General features: G+C 42.7%; 1 pseudogene; it reads right to left on the bottom strand.

Moving 5' to 3' along the window:
* Positions 1-22,383: 22,383 nt before the first annotated feature.
* Positions 22,384-24,174, bottom strand: LOC149315643 (uncharacterized; annotated as a pseudogene).
* Between the last annotated feature and the right edge of the window lie 257 nt (positions 24,175-24,431).

Consider the following 24,431-nt stretch of genomic DNA (forward strand, 5'->3'; position numbering starts at 1 on the left):
CTGCTGTTCTGCACAAAACTCTAGCAGGAGGCATCTGTTATCATTACAGTTTCCAACACCATGCTTGCCTAAAACACCTTTCCAGGCTTCGAAGTTCTTTCCTACTCTGGCATTGAAGTCACCAAGGATAATGATTTTGTCTTCTGCAGGGACTTTTTGTATGAGGTGGCGTAGGTCTGAGTAGAATTTGTCTTTCTCCGCAGGGTCGGCTTGCATAGTTGGGGCATATATACTGAAAAGAACAGCATGTGGGAGGCGTAAGGAGATAATGCGATCAGAGTGTCCTGTTGGCAAGGTTTCGAGTTTGGAGGCAATGGAATTTTTGATCATGAAGCCTACACCTGAAAGATGTTTTTCAGTTTTGGGTTTGCCCGACCAGTAGAGTGTGTAGCCGGCACCGTGTTCTTTAAGGCTGCCTTCCTCATGGAGACGAACTTCACTAAGAGCAGCAATGTCGATGCTAAGTCATGACAGTTCATGGGCTATTAGAGCAGAACGGCACTCAGGACGTCCACTGTCTACAGAATCTTGCATGGTTCTGATGTTCCAGCATGCAAGCATTAGTCTATTTGCACCTTTGGAGGCTGGTGTGTGCCTTTGTCTCTTTGTCTTTGTCTGACCGCATCAGAAGATGCCTGTTGGCCATGGCTAGCCAACCGGGTTGTTGGGGATGAGCTTTCTTTAGGCCACCTTTTCTAGGCCCCTCTCCATATGGAGCAAGCAGTGCTCTCCTTAAAAAAGGCTGCTTGGTCATTCAGGATGCTGCCGAACAAGACTGTCATCCCCAGTCAGTCTCAAGCGACCAAAGTCCTGAACCGCCTGCATGCAGGGTTGGGTCTGCGGCTTCCAGTGCATCTTTACACCTGCCATTTCATCCCTCGCCTATCGCTACAGGGCTTTTTTGGAGACTGGATGTATCCTTCGAGCCTGTGCAATGGATTTTTCTGGTGGAGCGCAGCATGCACAGAACTGGCCTCACCCATTAAACCAGAGGTTCGTCTGCTGAGGCCTTAACAAGCATGGATGATAGCAGCGAGGTCCTCGGGTCATAGGTTTGATTAGAGTTTCCTTCTCTTAGATGGTTGACCTTACAGGGTTAGACGAGCACCATCCGCCCGGGTTTGGGATTAGAGTTTTCCTTCTCCTAGGATGGTTGCCATAAGGCTAGAGGCCCATCCTGCCCATTGGCACTCTTGGTCAGACCCTTCGGTTGTGACCTGTCTGGTATGGGAGGCCCCGCCGGTGGCTATTATGCCACTGCCAGCATAGCTCACAACATCATTAGGGTGCGCAAGCCTCTCCCCCACAACAAAGGAGCATCAATGGAGAGGAAGTGGAACTAGTGTACCATCTTATCCTTTCCATCAAGCAACAAAATGTCTTGAACCTAGGGCTATCAGAATGAAAACTGGAGATGGTTCATGCTCTTTCAATGCCTGTAGAGAAAAGAAATTGGTTGTATAGGTGTCACTTATTACCAGGTACTGTGATAAACAACACCTGCTGAAATTCTCTGTTCTACCCAACCATTAAAGGTACAGGAGCTACGTCCAAGTTTCATTCCGGTAATACTGCATGACTCTACATGTGCACACAGAAGCTAGCATCCTGCCAGTGACATAGAATCACAGAACCATACAGTTGGAAGAGACCTCAAGGGCCATCAAGCCTACTCCCCCCCCCCCCCCATCATACAGGAATACACAGTCAAAGCATACCCAACAGATGGTAGGTTGGGCAGGGAGAGAAATGTGGGTGCATTCTGAAATGGAGTATATCTATCTTTTCCTTCTATGGGATCTCAGGACAGCTGACATTTATAAGTGCAATTTACTCACACATAAGTCCATGTTTTGATGAAGCACAGAGGGTTATTATCTTGCACTTGTACTCCATTAAAGAGCCTACCATGTCCAGCAGTATCATGCCTTGAAGGACCTGATGCTACTCCTTATCAGAAAGAAGGGGAGGGAGAAAGGCAATAACTCAGAGCATGAAGATCCAGCTGTCCTGGGATTCCATAAAAGGAAAAGATAGCTGTACTCCATTTCAGAATGCACCCACATTTCTCTCACTGCCTCAACCATGCTAAAACCAGCTTCTTCCCTGTGATCTGAACCATCTTCACCTTCCTCCCTTTCCCATCATCAAGCAGAAGCAGGGGCCTCTCCTGAGCAGGACAGCAAATATTATAAATAAGGAGGAATGCACAAGTAGGAGAAGCTACAGCAATTTGCTTTGTCTGAGCTTACTGGGAAGGGCAAGATTCCACTCCTTCCCTCCTCCTCTCACTGCTAAATTAACTGAGTAAAAACTACTTTTGTATTTTGAACTAAATTTTCAGCCTTTGAAGTAAAGTGAGAACAAGGGGGATAGTGGGAGAGGAAGCGACAAACTGGGACATTTTAAAAGCGGATGAAAAAAAATAAGACGATTAATAGTGACTCTACCCATCAGATTGGGGCATTTGGTGGATATGTATTTATCTGTCCTTCAAAAATTTTCATTTGTAAAGATCTTTAAGACTCCTAAAAGAAGATATATTAGTCGGGTCGCATTAAATAACAATATGCTTAACAGAAGTTGTCATATAAACTGCAAATGGCAAGCACTGTCATAAAAGAGGCATTCTTCTAAGGGAACACCTGCTACAATGCAGGCACATAAGCAAAAACCAAAACATGCTTTCTGCTTCAGAACAATTGCTTTTTTTACCCATATGTCTTTTTCGTGTATTAATTGATAAAAACTACTTTTTTAAAGTCAAGTGAAAGCCCTAATATTTACTGGTATTGTGATGTCACATGCATTTCTAAACCCTCCACGCTGACAGCATGGTGTACAGTTGGGAAACAAAAATGCAGATGGTGATATGTCACAGTGTGAGACAGTTCTGAGTTTACAGACAGATTTTATATTTTCAGAGAAAGAGAGTTAAACTTTTGGTCATTCTTGATCCTACCATTCCCAGCAGCTCCTGCTGATGAAACCTAGAACTTCCATACAACTTATGTATGTCTGAGCCTGACAATTTATCACAATTCATGGATCCTATAGGATATTTTTAAGACAAGGAATACTGTACTCAGAGGGGGGGTTGTCATTACGAACAGCTCCAGAATTTCTTGGCAGTCCTCATCCAAGTAATGATCAGGTCTGACCTACTTAGCTCTACCTGCTGGTTGCTAAAATATTGGTAAGGGATGCTCAACTTATGGAGTGCATATGGACTCTGAACCCCATTATGGCTCACAAAGGCTTCCAGCCACACCCAGCCCAAATATTTCTAGGACTTTCTTTTTTCAGGAAGAAACTTGCCCAAACATGGCCAAAATACTTGTACAATGGGCCCTTGGTATCCACTGAAGTTTGGTTTCAGGACTCCTCATAGATACTAAAATCAGTAGATTTTGCTTGTTGCTACCACTGAAAAACACACAAAGGTGTTTCCCTAAACCAAAAGGTCAAATTGGTAAAACAAAAAAGTTTAGGGAAAAGTGGTAGTAGAACAAAGTATAAAAAGGCTTTATTAACCAATGTAATGGCAAAATAATAATGTAAGAGATCAGTTTTGGCAATAGGCATAAAATGCTGAAAACTAGAAGTCCCAGGTGACATGCAAATGTACATGTCCCTTATATAAAATGGTAAAATCAAGATTTGCTTTTTGGAATGTATCTCTTTCAATATTTTCAAGCTGTGGAGGGTTATATCAGTAATAGTAATAACAATAGCAATAGCAAGTACATTTCTATACTGTTTATCAGTGAACCTGCACTCCCAAAGCGGTTTACAATGCGTAAGCCAATTGCCCCCAACAAACTGGATACTCATTTTACCTACCTACGAAAGGCTGGAAGGCTGAGTTGACCTTGGAGCCCTCCAAGACTGAACTTACAACATTATGGCTGAAGGACCAGCATTTAACCACTGTGCCACAGAATGCCGACAGTACATACATCCCCAAACGTGATCCCACAAGTCCAAGAAAAGCCTCAAATTTCAGTTGGCTGAAAAAGAAGCATGGTGACATGACATCATGTCTAGTACACTGCTAGCCAGTCCTTAGTAGGAGGGGAGAGGAGGCAAACAAATGAACCCCATTCTTAGGCTTGTTCTAAAGTGCCTACATTTGGCCTAGAGTGTCATTTGAATGTCTGCAGACTTTTCCTTCCTCATTTTTTTCAAGATCTCATGCATACACCATGATTTTAATATCAAGTCAATTTTCCCTCTTCCCTATCTCCCTACCCCATACCTGCTTTCTGTAACATATTTTAAAGAATGGGAAAATCCAGGTTGGGTACAGGATGAGTACTGCCCGGGGATGGAGTTGGTGATAGAATCCTTCTCTGTGCATTTACATCCCACGCCATGTGTGGGAATAAAGGCCAGTGTGCCAATCTCCTACAACAGTCTAAACCTACAGGAAAGGGCAAAATTCTGCCTCCTCACCAATCCCCACTGCCAAATTAACTAAGAGGCTGTACAGAGTGGCCATTAAGGCTGGCCTGGAGGTGGAATCGGGGAGTGGCGTCCATATGAAGCATGACCCAACTGCACCCTCAGGCTGGCATGATGCGGGTGGCATCACAGCCCTCCTCTGGTGCTGCGTGTAGACGCAGCACCAAAGAAGCACCAAAAAGCTGTGGCACCAGCAGCTATAGCACCCTTTCCATAGTGCAGAAAGGTGCCACTTTTTGCGGCTCCTTTTTGCACCACAGGAAGGCGAGATCAGGGCCATGGCATGCGGTTGTCATGGCCCCAATCTGTCACAGAGAGAGGCGGCTGCAGGTCACCCCTTAGGAGCGGTCTGTACAGCCCCTGGGTGTGAAGTGCATTTGCCCTTTGAACTTAATTTGCAGTAGCTGAGGTAAGCTGAGGAAAAAAGAGGGAAAATGGGAGGATGGAGAAACTGGGACATTTTTTAAATGGCTGGAAAAGCAGAGATTAATCAGGACTGTCCATGCCCAAGCTGGGATTGTTGGGAGATGTTCATGTGCACTATTGGTTAGCCTAGTAACAGCATTACACTATTTGTAATTTTTCTTATGGCCACTATGGTTACTTTTGCTTTTCCATGTTAAAATGTGAGTACATATTTCTATATGATACAAGAGGAAAAGGAATGTCAAATTTATACTGGTATTATGCTACTTTATATGCCCTAAAAATCCACCGAAGGGTGTGCTCATGAAGGTGCTTATAATTCCCTTGCTAACTTCCCTCCGAGAACTATAATTTGCAGACATCCCTGGGGCAAGAGAATTAATGCTCATCTTAAGCATGCAGTAGGTAAGCTCTTAGTTTATGGGGTGATTTAAAAGGAGAAGAGGAAAAAGATCTGTGAATCAGAAAGGCAACATACCTGAAACAAGATGCATATCTGCATGGAATTTCTCTCCATATTTGGTAAGACTTTGTGCACTGTGAAGTCTTGTGCAAACAACCAAATGCCTGTTGTTAACTGCCATTTTATCACACAACCCCTGTTCTCACTGAGGTCATGTTAATGGAGGGAAGTGCATACATAATGGATTGTGAGCACTCCCTACCACACATCTCTTCATTAGCATGACAGGGCTGTTGCTGGCCTTTCATGCTCTCTTCTGTCCTTATTCTTAACTCCACCTCCATGCCCTTATGTACTACCCAAAATGCCTTTTGTTCTGTATCTGTATGTGTGTGTTTTAACACAATTCTGGAGTTGTGCCAATGCAGTTTAACAAAAAAATACAAAGAATAAAATAAAGTAAAACCACAACAACAATCAGCTGTTCTGGAATAGCAAAGGGAAGTGGGGAAAGGGGGGGAAAGGAGACACTAACACCACATGATCATACAATCCCGGAAATGCCACAGGATCAATTGCCACACCTGTGGACTAGTGGTATACCAGCACAACTGAGAGCTTATTAATGGGGTTTTCCCTTCAATGGCAAGGTGCTGGCTAACCATGATTGGAAGACAAGGCAACAACAAGAGAGACAGTGTTGTGCAATAGGTATTGTCAAAGGTGCTATTATCAAACTTTAATGGAGGTTTAAAAGCCATGTGTGATAAAGTCCCCAGTCACCTCTGACTTGTGCTGAAAGACCTCCAGCACCCCCTGTCACCAGCAGCCCTGCTCAGGTCTTGCAAACGCAGAAACATGACTTCCTTGATTGAATCAATCCACTTTTCCTGCTGGATCCCACTTTTACCAAACATTATCTTTTCTATCATATCATCTTATTATATGGGCAAAATATGATAGCCTCAGTTTGGTCATTTTGGCTTCTAGTGAGAATTCAGGCTTGATTTGTTCTAAAGACCATTTATTGTTCATTTTGGCACTCTTCTCCAGTAGCACATGTCAAATGAATGCTTGTGCTCAGTCCATTAGCAACTCAAGCCTAGATAGAATAAGGATGATTTTCTGTATTCCTCTGACTTTCTGTGTTTCAACAGAGCATGATAAAAGTCACTTTTTCAGATGATAGTCTACAGAAGCCACCATTGCCTGGAGAGTCTGGGTGCTGTACTCCAAGGATTCTTGGCACTGACATTCCCAAAAGTAACTTTTCGAAGTTCTGGGTGTACCTTTGTACCCAGTCACAGCACACCACAAAGGTATATAAATTTCATGCATGTAGACTGAAACGTCTTGTATGGTTTCTTCTTCCCCTTGAGCTAAAAACACATTGGATATTTGGTTTCAGTTACATTAGTCTAGTGGCAGTCAGGAGATTATCTAGTAGGAGAGATGCAGGATCTAAAAGACAAAAATGAGTCTTATCGCATTTACCCATGCCTGGGCCGTAGACACTCAGTATCCACTCAGGGAGCCCATCTACAACCTGGACTTCTCCCACCACTTTTTCAAGAACAGGATTTTCCCATTCTTGAAAAAATAGCAGAAGTATGGGCTATAGATGGGCTATGGATGCCGGCCATGAAAGCCTTTGACTTCACATATAGATGGGCTCTTTGCTGGATATGGGCTGCCTATGGCCCAGGCTCAGGTAAATGTGATAAGACTCTTTTTTGTCTTTTAGATTCTGCATCTCTTCCTCTGGTTTTTGTGTGCGCAATAATCTCCTTTGTCTCCAGTCCCTGTGTAATGCAAGTACAGCATTGCTTTGTCAGATATGACATACAGTTAACACTGGCCAATTGTTTAAAAGTCTTCAAGGAAACACCTATGTTTAAAAGAAGAAGAAGAATCATGATGTCAAAGAAGAAATTAATTAAGTGCTTTGGCAGGTTATGATTGGTAGTAATAATAATAGGAATACTGTTTGTTTGTATCCACCTCACTCTCTCCTTGGATCAGATGGCACTTGTTTATAATCCACATTTTAGTGGACCCAATATCATTACAATGTCTGCACTTTGATATATATTTGGTTGTTACCCTTTTAATAGATTTAAAAAAAAAAGATTTAAGTATTTCATTCTGTTGCATTTTGACAGCTGTTAGCCATCATTTTTCCATTCACCTGCATTTAGCAATCCCATAAAGGGAGGCAATCTTAAAACTAACAAGAGCTGGGCACTGCAAGGTGATAATTCTGTATCACTTCAGCCTATAAATACCTGACAGGCTTTGCGCTGAGTCAGCAGTCTGTAACAAAGTGGCAGCTGTGCCCTTTTATCTGTGTGAGTGTTTCACAGCAATTGGACTATCAGCCCCTGCAGTGAAAATCCATAGTATCGATCAGGCCATTTCTCCACTGTAATTCTTCTGTAGGAAATCCCTGATGACAAATTTTAGCTGCACCACTTTTTGATCGCTGGTTTGATGTAAGTGATCTCCAAGGGCAGAGTTAAGCTCTCGGCCGTTCCAGATTATCAAGCACTAACTTTATTTACTGAAACTACCATTGTGGTCACCCAAGAAAAGAAAAGATAAAAAGAAGAAGAAAGAAAAGCCGAGGGATGAGGAAGCAAAGGGGAGAATGGGAAAAAATGAGGAAGAAATAATATTTCAGCAAGGCAGGAGATGATGAGGAGAGAGAGAGAGAGAAAAAAAACAGTTGTGTCAGCTTCTTGACTCTAAACATGGGTTATAAAAGCATGTTCCACAGTTATAAACCATAAATAGTGGGAATGTGTTTTGATAAAAATGCCATACTAATGGTGGGTGATAGAATATAACTGAAGTGTTTATGGAGATGGTCTCTCAATGTACAGCAGTAGTTTAGACTGCATTTTAAAAGGCCCTTCAGAGCTCCATTTTAAAACCTGACTGGTAAGATTGCTTTTGCTTGTCCTTTATGAACCCCTTTGTTTCCTTATAACAGGTCAGATTTAGAAAAATATAATGAGAACCATGCTGGATTTGACTGAAGGCCTTATCTGGACCAGCATTCTGTTAATGCAGTGACCAAGCACTTTCTTAAAGGAAGCGTACCCATAGGTTAAGAATGCTACTGCGTCCTGTATCTTGCAGCAATTGATATAAAGACACCGAAGGCCTCTGACACTGGAGGTGACATACCCTGACAAATAGCCATTGATGAGTCAGTTTTTTGTAGTAGTTTAAGTATTGGACTAAGATTCTGGATGTTGTTGTCATTGTGTGACTTTAAGTCATTTCCAACTTATGACTACCTTAAGGCTAGCCTATGACAGGGTTTTTGGGTTTTGGGGCAAGTTTCTTCAGAGGGTGTTTGCCAATGCCATCCTCTGAGGCTGAGACTTGCTCAAGGTTACCCAGTGGGTTTTCATGGATTTGAATCCTGGTCTCCAGAGTCCTAGTCCAACGCTCAAACTACTAAGCCACACTGGTTAGATGTGAGCAATGTTCAAATCCCTGCTCAGCCATGAAAACCCACTAGTTGATCCTGGGTAAATCACACTATCTTGGCCTCAGAGGAAGGCAATAATTATTACTGAATTTTATTTATTTATTTATTTATTTATTTATTTATTTATGGTATTTATACCCCGCCCTTCAGCCCTAAAGGCTATCATAAATAAATCTTTCCAAGAAAATCCTATGATAGGGTCATCATAAATCAGGGTTGACTTGAGGACATATAACAACAACAAACCCCAACCTCTGAAAATAGGTCTAATCCCCTGGTAAAACTGTCCAGATGTCAGCTATCATTCCAAACTTTGACAGTGAACTCCATGGTCTATATATTCTTCTGTCCTGCTGACCCAGTTCTGCCTCATCTGATTTTAAGTGGTTCTGTAGAGTCCCAGATAAGGATTGTCACATAACCTGCTACTCAGTCCTCTGAACTGGAGTTGCTTTGAATTGACATTGGGACTCTCTGATTGGAAAGCATAGGATCTACAACTAAACAAGCATCTGTCTTCGTCCTGTTAATAAATGTTGGCTGGCCTCCTGCATTGCAGTTACTTGAAACCTAGAGTTAGAAATCCGTTAACTGCTCAGTATTCATTTATGCTACACACCCATGATTTGTGGAACTATTCCCATAATCATAAATGCCCCCCAAATCCCACCATAAACTGCAAGAACCCACTCCATGCAATGAAGGTGTGTAACATGGTCAAAAGGATGAGACAGCCAACCCCATCCCAACCCATGGCCATGATGTGATGAAGAGAAGCAAGGAAGAAAGATAAAAATCTTTTTCATGGAGCTGGTCCCTGGAGTTTAAGGTAGGATTCGGGGGTTGATTCCTTAGGCCATTTGTAGCTACTTGTTGCAGCTGGTACTCTTTTACAACCTATCCAAATTGAATATTGGGAAAATATGCAAACATTGCAACATTTCACACATTTAAATATTTTAACCATTCAGTGATCTGCACTCCTTGATACTCATTACTGAAAGTTCTGTCTTAACTACAGTGCTCTGCATTGATTCATTGCCATTTTTACAATGCAATTTTCTCCCTGGTATCTCCAGATGTGAGATATCTTCAGTGTGTCAAGAGATGGATCTTGTATATATTTCAAATGTAGGTAAATACACAGTTATGAAAACCAAGGCACCAGGCCATTGGTGACTGCTGATATATGGTGAACTATTAACATCCTGGAAGACAATTATATTTAGAAGAAAGACAAGGGCTGACATTCTGTTAGTGCCTTGCAAATATGTATGTGCAGCTGAAATGCAACCAAGCTCCTCGTGGGAGAGGACAGAGAGGGCTATTTGCTTGCCCTTGTCCAAAATCCTCCCATTGCTTGGAAGCTATCAAATCCTGGGAGGGATCCCTTTTGCCTGGGAGGCCGGTGCTAAAAACCACATGAAACCAAGTTGGATGAAAGGCCACAACTTTATTAGCAACAGCAAACCAGAACAGAAGGGTTGGCACAAAGCATAAGGTCAGGATCTGAAGCATCAAATAACCCCACAGTTAATCGATAAGCAGCATACCTGGTGACCGCCAGGCGTTGGGATGACCTAGGGGCTAAGGAATGCCAACTAGCCGCCATCACACCAGGCGCTCTCTTGTACTCAAAGCCCCTAGTCACCGGGTGGCTTAACCATGTTGTGGCCCCCACAATGGCCGCAACGCATGCATAGCTCGCCCCCGGGGTCCCCATTGACTCCCAAACCAGTGCTCCATAGCCCTGGTAACCAAACCAACCAGATCCTGGCCTATGCTGCCGCCACAAAGGCCGTTCCAGCCAGAACGCCTACCGCCAACCCTGCCTAAAGTTGTCAGTGTCCAACACACGTGTCCAAGTGCGGACGAACATAGCTTGCATAGGCCTTAGATTTCCATCTGTCCAATTTCTTGATGGAATCAGCAGCTAGGCCAACTTGAGATGCCGAGGTGGCCGCTCCAATCCTGAACGAATGTCCACCGAACTCAGCAGGAGGAAGCCCCAATCGCTTGACAGCCAAGCGCAACACTGAAACAAACTGAAAACGAGTGAGAGGTGTCCCATCCAAGTGGACAAACAGATAAGAATCAATGCCAGGGCGCATAAACCAAAAATGTTGAAGGCCTTAACAGCACAAATAGTAGACCCTTTCAACCTCCTAAGAACAATAGATTTGCCACGGCCAAGTTGATCGCACTTGGACCTGCGGACAACCAAAGAAACAGCATGTTTAATGAAGGACAAATCGCAAGCTTTAAATGCCCTAAATGATACATCAACCTTGGAAGAAGCAACCAGTTCTCCCAACCTGAAAGCCCCGAAAAATGCCACCATGAATGCAGCAAAAAACAAAGCACATTCGTAATCAGAGGAGCAAACAGAAGGTAATAAAGAGCAAATATTAGAAAGCAGCTGGAAACAAATAGGTCGTCTGGCATCTTTGGCCCTGATATATAAACGCTTCCAGCCCTCGATCGCCTTTCGTATGAGAAAGGAAGAACATGGATCCGCAAAACCACAGCAAACTTCAACTTCCAGAATTCCATAGACTAAAGCCATAAAAAGAGTCAATCCTGGAGCTCTAGGCCCCATAGCAACCTCAAACTCCCAGAATTCCATAGCTTAAAGCCAGGAAAAGAGTCAAGCTTAGAGCTCTAGGCCCCTCCACAACCTCCAACTCCCAGAATTCCATAGCCTTAAACCAGGAAAAAAGTCAAGCCTAGAGGTCTGGGCCCTACAACAAACTCCAATTCACAGAATTCCATAGCCAAGCCAGGAAAACTGTCATCTTGGCCTCAGAGGGAGCGATCAGGCAGGCCCAGCAACATCAGGGACTGCCTGAAGGAAGAGGCTCCTCCCTCTTTCAACTGTCATCTCGACCTCAGAGGGAGCGATCAGGCAGACCCAGCAACATCAGGGACTGCCTGAAGGAAGAGGCTCCTCCCTCCTTTAACTGTCATCTTGGCCTCAGAGGGAGTGATCAGGCAGACCCAGCAACATCAGGGACTGCCTGAAGGAAGAGGCTCCTCCCTCTTTCAACTGTCATCTTGGCCTCAGAGGGAGCGATCAGGCAGACCCAGCAACATCAGGGACTGCCTGAAGGAAGAGGCTCCTCCCTCCTTTAACTGTCATCTTGGCCTGAGAGGGAGCGATCAGGCAGACCCAGCAACATCAGGGACAGCCTGAAGGAAGAGGCCCCTCCCTCCTTAACTGTCATCTTGGCCTCAGAGGGAGCGATCAGGCAGACCCAGCAACATCAGGGACTGCCTGAAGGACGAGACTTCTCCCTCCTTTAACTGTCACATTGTATTTTGTATTGTATTGCAATTTTTTTTACTGTACACCGCTATGATCATTGCGGAATAGCGGTCTATAAATAAAATGTATTATTATTATTATTTTACCAGCAAACTCATCAATGCTTACAAAAGCTTTGGCATTCTCCCCAGACTTTTATCATCAGCCCTCATTAGTGCAGGTTGTCTTGATAAACTGGTGTTTTTCATAAAGCCTCCTCGAGTGCCGGAAGCACGCCCTTTCTGCTCTTCTCTGGCTGAAGGAAAGTATGAGATCCTTCTCCATGTCCACAGTACTAGAAGGCCCTGCTGCTGGGAGGTTTGACTCCTGGTTGTCTTCTAAAACCACAGCCTCTGCTGCTCTCAGTCCTCAGCCAGGCTGGGCATGACATTATCCTACCTTGCAGGATTAGACATACAGACAGATCAGTCTCTCACAACAACTCTCTTGGACTTTTCTTTTTCCATTCTCAGTATCATAATCACCATACTTGGGAGTAAAGCTTGGAACATTCAGTTTGAAAAATAACTGAATAATGTTGAACATAAAAATTGGGAAAGGAATTCATTGCCATCAGTTCTAATTGGGATCATTTAATTAGTTGAGTTATTGGCCAGTATCCTGTTAGTTACGTATGCAAGAGTACATACAGATTTCTTATCCTTTTTCTTTTCTTTTCTTTTCTTTCTCTTCTTCTTCTTTTCTGTCATTGTGGAGGCTGGTATTTTTTTCTATCCTCAAAATGACCAAAGCACTCCCAAGACTCATGGTTTTGTGGCAATAACTCTCTGAATGGCCATTTAGTAAAGGGTGGAGAGCACAGGGGATTAGAGTAGTGCCTGGCTACTATGCCTCATCCTACTTTCCCAGTCTCTCTACCAGTCTTGGAATGGCTATTTAGGAGGGCTATCACTGCAAAGAGAGAGTCAATGTAGTGTAGTGGTCAGTGCAGTAGATTGTAGATCAGGGTCCAAATCCTACTTGGCCATAGAAACCTGGGTGACCTTGGGCAAGTCATAGCCTCAAATCAAAGAAAAGGCAAAACCCCTCTGAACCCTACAACATGTTTACCTTAGGTTTCCCATAAGACAGAAATGACTTGAAGGCATTTAACAACAACAACACAGCAAATCTGTGTATCCTATAGATGATGAATGAGGAGCCATAGCAAAGTTTTGTTTGCTGATTTCTTTCACTGTGCTGGGAAATGTAGAATCTTGTGCAGGACTTGCAGAGAATAGCATGGAAGCTTTCAGTGTTGACTCTAAGAGTACATTTTATTATTGCTTCTTTCAAAAGTACATTTTTATCCTTTTAAAGCTGCTTCACTCTAACCTACACATCCCCCTCCCTCCACACACACACACACACACAATGTCATGGTAGGAAAGGTTGGCCTAAAGCATGGGGTCACATCTTACAACCTCTTCAATTCAATTTGTCATTCATCTGCATCTCCATTTCTTTCAATTCCCAGCAGTATGTACACTTCACTCATTTTTCAAAAGCCTTGCTTCTTAAAGGTTAATAAGGAATGGTGTATTTCAGTTAGAGGACACTGATCTAGTATGCAGCAGTAAATGAATAGCCACAAAGATCAGTCGGTGAATCAAGGATGGTGAATTCTTAACCAGAAATGTTTTGAGAGCCTCTGAGCATAGCCAGAACACTTTTCTGCACAAATAAATTAATGCATTGTTTCTATCTGCAAGATCACCATCAAGAAATAAGATTTGGAAAAATCAGTAGCAGAGCACATATTTTGAACACAGGAGCCAGGGATCCCAAATTCAGTTTGTAGTATCTTCACTTAAAATAAATATCATAAAAGTTCGCTATGCTCTGTACTCACTTTATATTAAATATATAATTAAAGAGGGTTGGTAAAAAAGAACAAGGGACAAGTCAAATTTAGACTGAAAGTTGTGGCAAGAGTGAGACAGCAAGAAGCCAAGAGAGAAGGAAATTGATGAGTGGGAAAATAAATATTTTCAGTTCATTTTCTAACTGTATAGCACTGTGTAAATAACAGTATTAGACAAGGATTCATTGTTTCTCACCCCAAATAATATAGAAGATTATATTATACAAAAACATGAAAGAGAAATCAGCCCATAGTGAAACAGCAGTGCAGATATTATAGAAATGGGTCACAATGGAGCCTGCACACACACGTATTCCCTCAAAAAATTAAAATTCCTTCCTTATGGGCTCATGGGGAAGGTACCAGTCTTTCAGGCCCAAAAGGCATGGCATTCTGAAAGGCCTCTGGCTGTTTAATATTCTAGATCACAAAATAAGTCACACTCTCTCACCTCTTCACCCTATTCTCATTTCATTTCAATACTTACATTTTTATTCTTTTCCATCTTCTGTTGCTCTGACTGCATCCTTCCTCTCTTCCTCCTGTCCTCCAGATTAGCCTATCTAAAAGAGCCATGAGATACATTTTCTCCAGTCCTACTTTTTCTTCTGAGGCATCAAACTTTCCTGTTTTCTGGATCTGACAGAGGAAGAGGCACATACCCTGTCACATTTTAATGATGTAATTCACTAACACATACATTAAAAAAAAATCTTCAGCTTTAATTTGGACTTTCCATTGCCCCCCATTCTGGATTATCAACATCCTGTGGTATTGTTCTATCCCATTGCTCCCTTCCTTGTGTTATTATTGCATGCAGGAAGCCATAAAGGTTGCCCATCATGACCACAGCACAGTGGACACACTACTTGCTCCGCCTGTGCAATGGTCCCAGTGATGTGGCTACTATAATGCTCTCCTCCTGAGACTATGACCATTGTACACCCCCCAAATCTAAACTGGGCAATCCTACATTATAATGCCATAAATTTGCTACAAAATATCAACCAATAACTTAAATGAATTAATTAACTATTTATTTCCAAGCTTTAGCCTGTAGGAAGTCTAGAAGCAGCAATGAAATCAAACACCTACTCCCAGATTATTGGAAGCACTGCTAACCTCTTCTGCACTTTGGGTTTCTCACTTCCTATACTGTTAGCAAACTATTGGAAGTGAATAACATGATTATTCAGCAATATATCTCCCCTCCTCATTCACTCAGATATATGTCTGACTCAAGACCTTGCTCACTACTTTATGGGTATTGCTTGGTACTATTAAAAGCACTTTCCAAAAGGAAATATTCATATTATTACACTGATCTGTGTGTCTCAGGATCTGAGTGACTCAAGAACTTGTTTATAACTTCATGAATTTGAGACTAATAAAGATTTAGCATTCACAATAACAATTTTCCTGCCCCTGCTTATATTTCTTGTACAGTGCTCTGAGCACCACGGCTTCATATTGCTGTGATATCTTTTCTAAACTGTGGGACATAATTTTAAATGAAAAAAAAATGTACACATATGAAATAAATAAACTAAGGCACATTGTATCAGGATCAAGGTACTTTGAGCTCCCCAAACTCTTCGCACATGAACAAGGAACAGATTGTTACAACTAAGCACTTCTTTTGATGGGATTTAGGCAATCATCTACACTACACTATCTCATGACCTGTGCTGTTATTAACAACCGTCTAATCTCAAGTCACTGAACAATGAGCCCTTGTTCCACTACAGATGATAATGAACTCTTGATTTGTCCCACTGTCCAGTTTTCACTACAAACACAAGATTCTCCTTCTTACTTGGGCATTTTGCAATGGTATGGTGTGGTGTGGTGGAATCTTAACCCAAGCCCTGTTGGAACGAAAAGTGGGAAGGCCATATGAATGCAACTGGAATTTGAGTCCCCAACTATATAATTTATCTCACCATCTTTTAGGGGCAAACCAGTGGAAAGAATGACATTGCATGCCATTAGTACAGAGTGCCTAGATGGCATGACATAGCAATGACGCTTCTGCCCTGGGTCAAAGATATTGACAGGAATTTAGAAAAAGTTGATTGTAGACTGAAATGCAATGATCAGTTCTGACAGCATCTTCTTCTACTCAGGATTATTTCTGAACTGCCTCCAACTAAATGCCAGTGAGTAGTGCCTTCCTTCTCAGAGTTCAAGAGGGTAGTTGCAAACACAGGCCATAAAAGACCTGCATGTCTCCAGCTTGTAGAGGATCGTAATTCTTTTCAGCAAAGTTACCTTTCCTGTTTCTATGAATTACTCTTACATTCTTGTAAGAGATATGGTTTGAGGTATTTATGGTGCATTCAATTCTGCTATCATTGATTTACTGAACCAAACCTGCTCCAGGATATGATGTAAAGCCCCTTCTACCCAAAAGGAGGAGGGGGGGACCTTCTTACATCTCATAGGGAACTGCATTTTTCTGCCCTGCTGCCCTCCAGCAGATGACCAAGAGAGATAAACAGAGGGCACTTCACTCTCCAGTTGCAATGTGCCTGGCGATATGAAGGAATCAATCAGACAAAAGCAGATTATTAGAGTGTCTGAGAGAGATCAAACATTGCTGGCATCTTCACCCACACACGGTTGATTTACAGGCAAGCTGATAAAGTGCTGCAGCTCACTGTCAGAAGTACATGACAGTTCCTCTAGCTCTATGGATAAATTATTGCTGAAGCCCATGATAACATTTCTCCACCTAGCAACCAAACATAACAGGATATGGCTTTTAGCGCTAAGAGCCGGAACGATACAAAGAGAAACACAAGAGCTCATTGTGCAAGGAGGAAGCATGCTAAAGAGGAGGGAAGAAAGCTGCACTGAATGCACACGCACACACACACACAACACACATGAATTCACATGCATGTTGTATCTGGCAGCAAATAGGGGGATTAATCCTGTGTTTTGGTGGGAATAAAAATGCTGGGAATTCCATGCAGTCCCCAAAAATATGGCCTTCGTGGGTAGTTTATGTTCTTGACTACCAGTATGCATCTCTACATAACTTTAAAAGAATGCATATGCAAAGCTTCCATTCAAAAATTGTAGGTCACATCTTTATAGCAATCATATGCACACATCATAGAGTCTGATAGATTAAATGGGAAAGTACACAGTTTAGGTGTATCAAAGATTAGGAATTGGAATACTGAAGATTTGGGATGCAGTTGTCATAAGACAAACATTCTAGGAAGAATCAGTTTTATTTCTTTACCTTGAACTGGTGTTTAATTATTCTGAGTATAGTAAGGAGTCTTTTAAAAGAAAAGAAAAGAAAAGAAAAACTTATGTAATGAAACATAGAATAATTAGTTTCTTTTTTTAAAAAAAGATGAACAACAGCAGTTTGTGTCTAAATGAAAGAAAAGCCTTAGGGTTTGGTTTTAAGGATTAATAAAATGCATTTCTGTTAATAAAATATGTCTATTAGGCTGACCCAATTTTGGTTCTCCATTTTAAAAGGCAAATATGCATGAATCTACAATACAGCCCCATGCATTATGGCAAGGCTTTCCAACAGCTGACTTCAGCATCAGCTGCAGACCTCCATCTGTCCCTTCTGGCAATGGCAGTCTTGTGCTTTACAGGATGATGAGTGACAATCCAAATATACAAATGAAATGCATACCCAACCAAAGGTATGCAAATGATGCTTGCAGACATGGAGAGCTGCATTTAAATTTGCAGATTATCAACCCAGTCCAGCAGTGATGAGCATGGTTACTTTCTACTTAAAGCAATGGAATAAAAGCATCATTATGATCAACATAAGTTCCACTAATTTCAGTTCCCTCACTCCTGCACTGTGCCATGTATGCATAGTTAACCCATAGAGGTTAATGTCAGAAACCAGTAAACCAAGAGATATATATTTTGTGCAAAAGTGTGTTAGTGCACATGTTCAGCTCTTCTACCCCCCAAAAGCTTTTTCCATTCCATTTAGTCAAGAGTTCCAATTTCCTGTTCACCTGTAATTTGACTCCCATTCAGGGCCAGCCCTATCATTAGGCAAAGCAAGGTGGTTTCCTGAGATGTCACGTACACAGCATAACAAGGTGCTGGAGGAAAGGTCTGTGTGCCATGTTACCTACTTTTCACCCCTGTGTCACCCTACTGTTTTCAGATAAAATTGGGGGCATTGTCCCTTTATTAGTATGCTCCTCCATATGGGGCAAATGTGTTGGTAGGTTGCTGGGGCTTGCACTATTTGGTGGTGCAGTTCTTGAATTATTTAAATATATCCAATAATGTTTCTGTTATTCCAGATTATTTTCTAGCAATTGCTGGCACAAACGACAACATTTTATTCTCACCCTCTTGTGGGTTTGTTTTTAATTCCAATACCAAAAAAAATCTCTTCTTCTCTTCTTTTTTCATTCTTTCTCCCTCTCTCTCTTTTAAAATGGGAGTTATAGTACATCAGTGCATCAGTGAAATGGCACTTCTGCACTAAGGCACTATAGCTCTAAGAATGTACTGTAAAAATAATTCACAATACCCTTCCAGCCATAGAGCCATAGGACTGCCTCTGTAAACCATTTCCCTTTGAAAGAGCCCTACTGCAATTCCAAATCACTATATGCAGGTCTGCAAAACTGGAACAAATGGATGCAGAAGCAGCAAAACCATCAAACCTCAAGGATGTATATTACAGGAACACACACTTCTTTAAACCAATCTAGAAGATGTCAGTTTTGGAAATATTCAGTGTTCATTATCAGTGTTCATCTGCCAATTCCATCAGGTTTTGTACATGAAAAGGAAAGTGGTGCCATTTTGCTTTTTGCCTCAAGCATCAGAATATTTTGGGGCAGTCAATCTATAATGATAGAAAAATTTCCCCTTTTTAATTATTTTTTTATTTTCATTACAGTCAGAATTGGGGGAGTCAGAGCTCTCCTGTGTACTCATTGTATTTCTTTCTTTCTTTTTTACCCCCCTTCTTCCACCCCTACAGTTTGTTTATCTGTATATTATTATTGTATTGTATATTGTATATTATTTTGATTGTAAATTATTTGGTTGTTAAAATTAGATGATCCATACATATTGATGGACAGCCCAGCTCCTATGGATAATAATTCTACTGAAGTGAATGCAGATCTCACTGTGAATGAAAGAACCATGCCAGCTTGTGTACATCCACAGAATTTCTATAGATTTTGGCTCCTATATCCTTGTGTCCAAGCATGTCAGAGTAGCATACTACTGTACATGGCTTTTAAAGCTCTGTGCCTTAAGCAACACAAAATATGCATGAATGCCCAGAGAACAAACTCAATTTGTGCTGCTGAATGGAGAAGATTCCACTGAGAGAACAAGAAGCAAATGGTTTCTGTGCTAGCAGTGGGTTCACTTCGTTTTTAAAAACAAATATTAAAAGGATTCATCCATGTAGAAGACAGCATTACATGGAAATTGAGTTTGGAGCACAGCAGAGGAATATTCTACATTTACCTAACACATAGCTGCTAAATTCAAATTTGGTTTGGAGGGATGGGGGAGGGAAGAAGGTCTAGAGTGGGGAAATCATACAGTGTTCTCTATTAGTAAGAGGCACCTTCTTTCTTTTTCCTCATTTGTATTGCTTCTACTTTTTGAATGTTTACAGCAGTGGTTTTCAAAATGTGAGGCAAGGATTTGATTCTGAGAAAGAATATACTTTTTGTTCCAATGGTCAAACTAGATGGGCCAGTAATTGTGTCATTACAACCTATGGGTCTTGTTATTCAAAACTAAATAAACAGTGGCAGAGAAGTGGAGGACAGGGTGTCTTGGAGATTTCTCATAAACAGGGTCACCATGAGTTGTGGTCAGCTTGAGGACAGTTAACAAGTACTGATCTGTGAAGATACTCATTAGTCTTGGATTCTCTTCATGAGGGTTTATTGATATTTGAAACACACATTTTAGGCCTTTTTCCAAGTATTTTCCAATATTCTTCCAACCTCAGACTGTGTCTGCATCTACACTGCAAAATTAGTGCATTTTGATATGGCTTTAACTGCTCAGTGCTATGGAATTCTGGGATTTGTAGTTTTGTGAGATATTTAGCCTTCTCTGTCAGAGAGCTCTGGTGCCACAACAAATTACAAATCCCAGGATAGCAGAGGATGGAGCTATGACAGCTAAAGTGGTGTCAATCTGCATTAATTCAGCAGTGTGACTGCACTCTTGGAAAATGGATGTTAAGGTGATTTGAAGGCTAGTTCATCCCACTCAGACTTATCACAGATTGCACTTTCCCCAACCCCTACCAGAAGTGGTTAACAATCCATTTCCAGTTTCATAAAAAATCGTAGGGAAGGATAATTAACAAGCCCTGTGCGGTGCATTTTGTTTTAAAGAAAGCTGTTCTCTCTTTTTCAAGTGAAAAGAAGGACCTAGGATTCAGAAAAATGGTCTGGGCTGCATGTGGCCTATAGGTTGTGTGTTTCCCTTCTGTGGTTTACATATTTCCCCTACCATAGTTGCAATGAAAACTGAAAATTGTTATTCTCCCCAGGGGAAAAATTCCTCAGAGAGCAATGAGCAATTAAAGATGGATACATATGACTGATGGGGAAAGGTTCATCCACCCCTCCATGTACACCATAGTTCTACTCTTGATAGGGGACCCCCATGGCTGATATCTAGGTTTTCAAATCTAGAAACGTCCATTGCAACAACACAAGTAAACAATCTGATAGATCATTCCTAACATAAGCCTATTTACTTATTATCATCTATTCATTTACACTGTAGAAATAATGCTATTTGGCACCATTTTACCCACCATGGTTCCATCCTACTGAACCCTGGAATTTGTAATTTTATGGGCAGCAGCACTTTGTGAGACAAAAAAATCCCAGAATTCCATAAAATGGAACTACAGCACTTAAAATGGTGTCAAACTGCAGTATTTCTGTAGTGTACATGCACTTTTCGCTTTCAGAGTGGTTTACATATTGGTGGCAGGTTTGTGCATCCGCTACCTTTTTTGTTGTTTTTATTAACTGCCCTGGAGTCAATCTCAGTCCATGACAACCCTGTGGATGAGGTATCTGCAAGACCCCCTGTCCTCTAATGTTCTGCTAAGTTTTGGAAAAGTCTTACCCATGACCTCCTTAATAGAGTCTATCCATCTAGCATGTGGCCTTCTTCTCTTTCTACTTCCCTCTGCCTTTCACAGAATTATTGGGGGGGTTTCCAATTAGTTCTGCCTTACAAGGAAATACTTAGGGAGCTGGGTATGTTTAGCCTGGAGAAGAGAAGGTTAAGAGGTGATATCATAGCCCTGTTTAAGTATTTGAAGGGGTCTCACAAGCTTGTTTTCTGCTTCTTCAGAGACTAGAACACGGAACAATGGATGCAAGCTACAGGAAAAGAGATTCCACCTCAGCTTTAGGAGGAACTTCCTGACAGTAAAAGCTATTCGACAAACGGAGTCTCCTTCTTTGGAGGTCTTTAAGCAGAGGCTGGATGGCCATCTGTCGAGGATGCTTTGATTGTGATTTCCTGCATGGCAGGGGGTTGGACTGGATCACCATTGTGGTCTTTTCCAACTCTATGATTGTCCTGGACTGCAGCCAGCACACACAAACATACACCGATAAGGATGGCTCAACAAGGTAATTAGCTATGCAGCTGGAAATAGTCCACAAACCTTGCAGGGAGTGAGAGAAAGAGCAAACCGAAAGCCAAAGCCGAAGTCAGGATAACAGGGATCACAATAGTCAGTCCAGTCCAGGGTCAGGTCAGCCAAAGGATAGCAATAGTCCAGTCCGTTCCAAAGTCAAGAGTCAAGGCAACAAGGAGTCAAGATACAGGGAGCCAGTGCAGGCAGCAATCACACCAAAGGATCATGCAATAAACTCTAGCACTGAGGTAGCATCTCACAGGTGGTTAAATAGGAGATTCTCTCCTCAGTGCCAGCTGAGGCTTGTTTGCCAATTGTCTCTCAGCAATCCTCCTGGACCTGAGTCTGCCAGCACTTTCAGCCCCGCGCTGCCTAAAGGAGGGAACCTCCAAGCCTGGTTCTTCCCCAGAGTCACCACTAGGCTGCTGTACCACCAGAGGAATCCCACCAGCACTAGGACCTGGCTGAGCCTCCTCCGCTGGGGCTGGGAGATCAGGGCTGGCTTCTGGCAGAGCAGGATTAACACCTGGTGTAGCCTCAATTACCTCTTGCACTGGAGCAGGATTAGCACCTGGTGTAGCCTCAATTACCTCTTGCACCGGAGGAACCCATCCTCCTCCTCATCCTCCGAGACCTGCTCTTGGCCGGCCACGACATCATTCTCCCTCCCATAATGCTCTCCCTCCGGCTGCAGAGGACGTGGCCTGTCCGAGAAGCGGCGATGAAAATCCCGAACCAGCCGTGGAACATGAACGTCCGAAGCGTCCTACCAGGAACACTCCTCCGGCCCATAGCCGACCCAGTCGACCAGGTAGTGGAGGCGCCCCCAACAGCTATGAGAGTCCAGGATCTGGGCCACTTCAAACTCCTGCTGTCCATCCACCAAAACCGGCTTGGGTGGGGGCATCAGGCCAGCGTCAGGCCAAACATCGGAGGCCGGAATCAACAGGGAGCGATGGAACACAGGGTGAATCCGCCAAGTCCAGGGAAGCTGGAGCCAAAATGCCACCAGATTCACCTGGGCCACGATCTTGTATGGCCCCACAAACCAAGGGTCCAGCTTCTGGCAGGGCCGCTGCAGGGGCAGGTGACTCATGGAGAGCCAGACTGAGTCCCCCACCTGCAAAGGAGGACCCTCCTGGCCGTGCCGGTCTGCACCCTTTTTGGTAGGCCTACTTGGCCACCTTGAGCTGCTCCTGCAGCAGGGACTGGAGCTCCTGAAGCCACTGATCCACCGCAGGAACCTTCACCACCAGCACTAGGACCTGGCTGAGCCTCCTCCGCTGGGGCTGGGAGATCAGGGCTGGCTTCTGGCAGAGCAGGATTAACACCTGGTGTAGCCTCAATTACCTCTTGCACTGGAGCAGGATTAGCACCTGGTGTAGCCTCAATTACCTCTTGCACCGGAGGAACCCCATCCTCCTCCTCAACCTCCGAGACCTGCTCTTGGCTGGCCATGACAATGATTCTATGTGATGTGTCCAAAGGACAACAGCCTCAGTTTTATCATCTTGGCTTCCAGGGATATTTCTGGCTTGATCTGCTCTAGGACCCACTTGTTTGTCTTTTTGGCTAGCCACAGAATCCTCAACACTCTTCTCCAGCATCACATCTCAAATGAATTGATTTTCATCCTATCTTGTTTCTTAATTGTCCAGCTCTCACATCCCTACATGGTAACAGAGAATACAATGGCTTGCATGATTCTAACTTCTGTGCTCACTTGTAGAGATTAGCAATATAAAGTGGGGATGTTGTGGTGCAGCTTTGTCTGCAAGGAAAGGAAGCATATTGTGGTGGCAATATAAAGCAAACTTAACTGCTACCACCCTGGTCTTGGAGGGAAAGAAGGAGAGGCAGGCATAGATTCCTCATACCTAGCCCCAGAAGAAAGAGCGGATGGCCACAAATCACTTAACCATCCAAAAAGGGACCAATTCCCTGCTGTTTCTTTAATGTTGTGTTGGATCATGTCCTTTAACTTTTCCATCTCATCTTCTATTGACCAATTTAGGTTATGAAACTTTACAATACATTGGCTCCCTATCATTGTACAAAATCCTCCTTTAGCAGCTAACAAATAATCTAGAGCTAATCTTTGCTGCATTATCATTTGACTCAGTTCTTCTATCTCAGATTGTAACATACACACTATCTCTCCAGTGGCATTTATTGACTTTTCCAACCAGCAGGTAAGTCCCAGTATGCTTTTTTGATTTTCCTGTGTTATTATTCCCAGATAGGATCTTAAGGTGAGGGTTCCTGTAAAAGCTCCCTTAATGGCCCTCTCAATTGATGTATCATCTGGCAACTGATGATCTATAATCACAGTGTCAGAACACTCTGGCCCTAAAGCCCCATTATAGGTCTCCTGCTTTTTCCTGGATTGAAAACTCTGAGACTTGTATACCCAGACTGGAAAAGTCAAGTACCCCACTCCCATACATTGGTAATTGCCTGGATGAAAATTGGTGGCCCATTTGTCAAAGAAGAACCATATGTTCGGGTCCCGAGGTTGTCAACCAGAACATGTGCTTCCTTGTCCCAACCCAAACATAACACTCCCATTTAAGTTGAAGTTCTGGTTAATTTATGGAATAACAACATCACCAGAGCTATAGACATGATCGCTCCCAAGCGTCCTTTCCAACCCACTAAAAACCGTAACCCTTGGTACACTGAAGAGCTTAAACAAATGAAGCGGGTTGGACAACGACTAGAGAAGCATTGGCTGAAATCTCAACTCATATCTGATAAGATACTTCATAGGACTTTTCTTAGGTCCTATCAAGTGGCGATAGATGCAGCCAAAAA

This window comes from Sceloporus occidentalis, unplaced genomic scaffold (assembly GCF_023333645.1).
Source record: "Sceloporus occidentalis isolate IW3139 unplaced genomic scaffold, rSceOcc1.0.p SCAF_3, whole genome shotgun sequence".
NCBI lineage: Eukaryota > Metazoa > Chordata > Lepidosauria > Squamata > Phrynosomatidae > Sceloporus > Sceloporus occidentalis.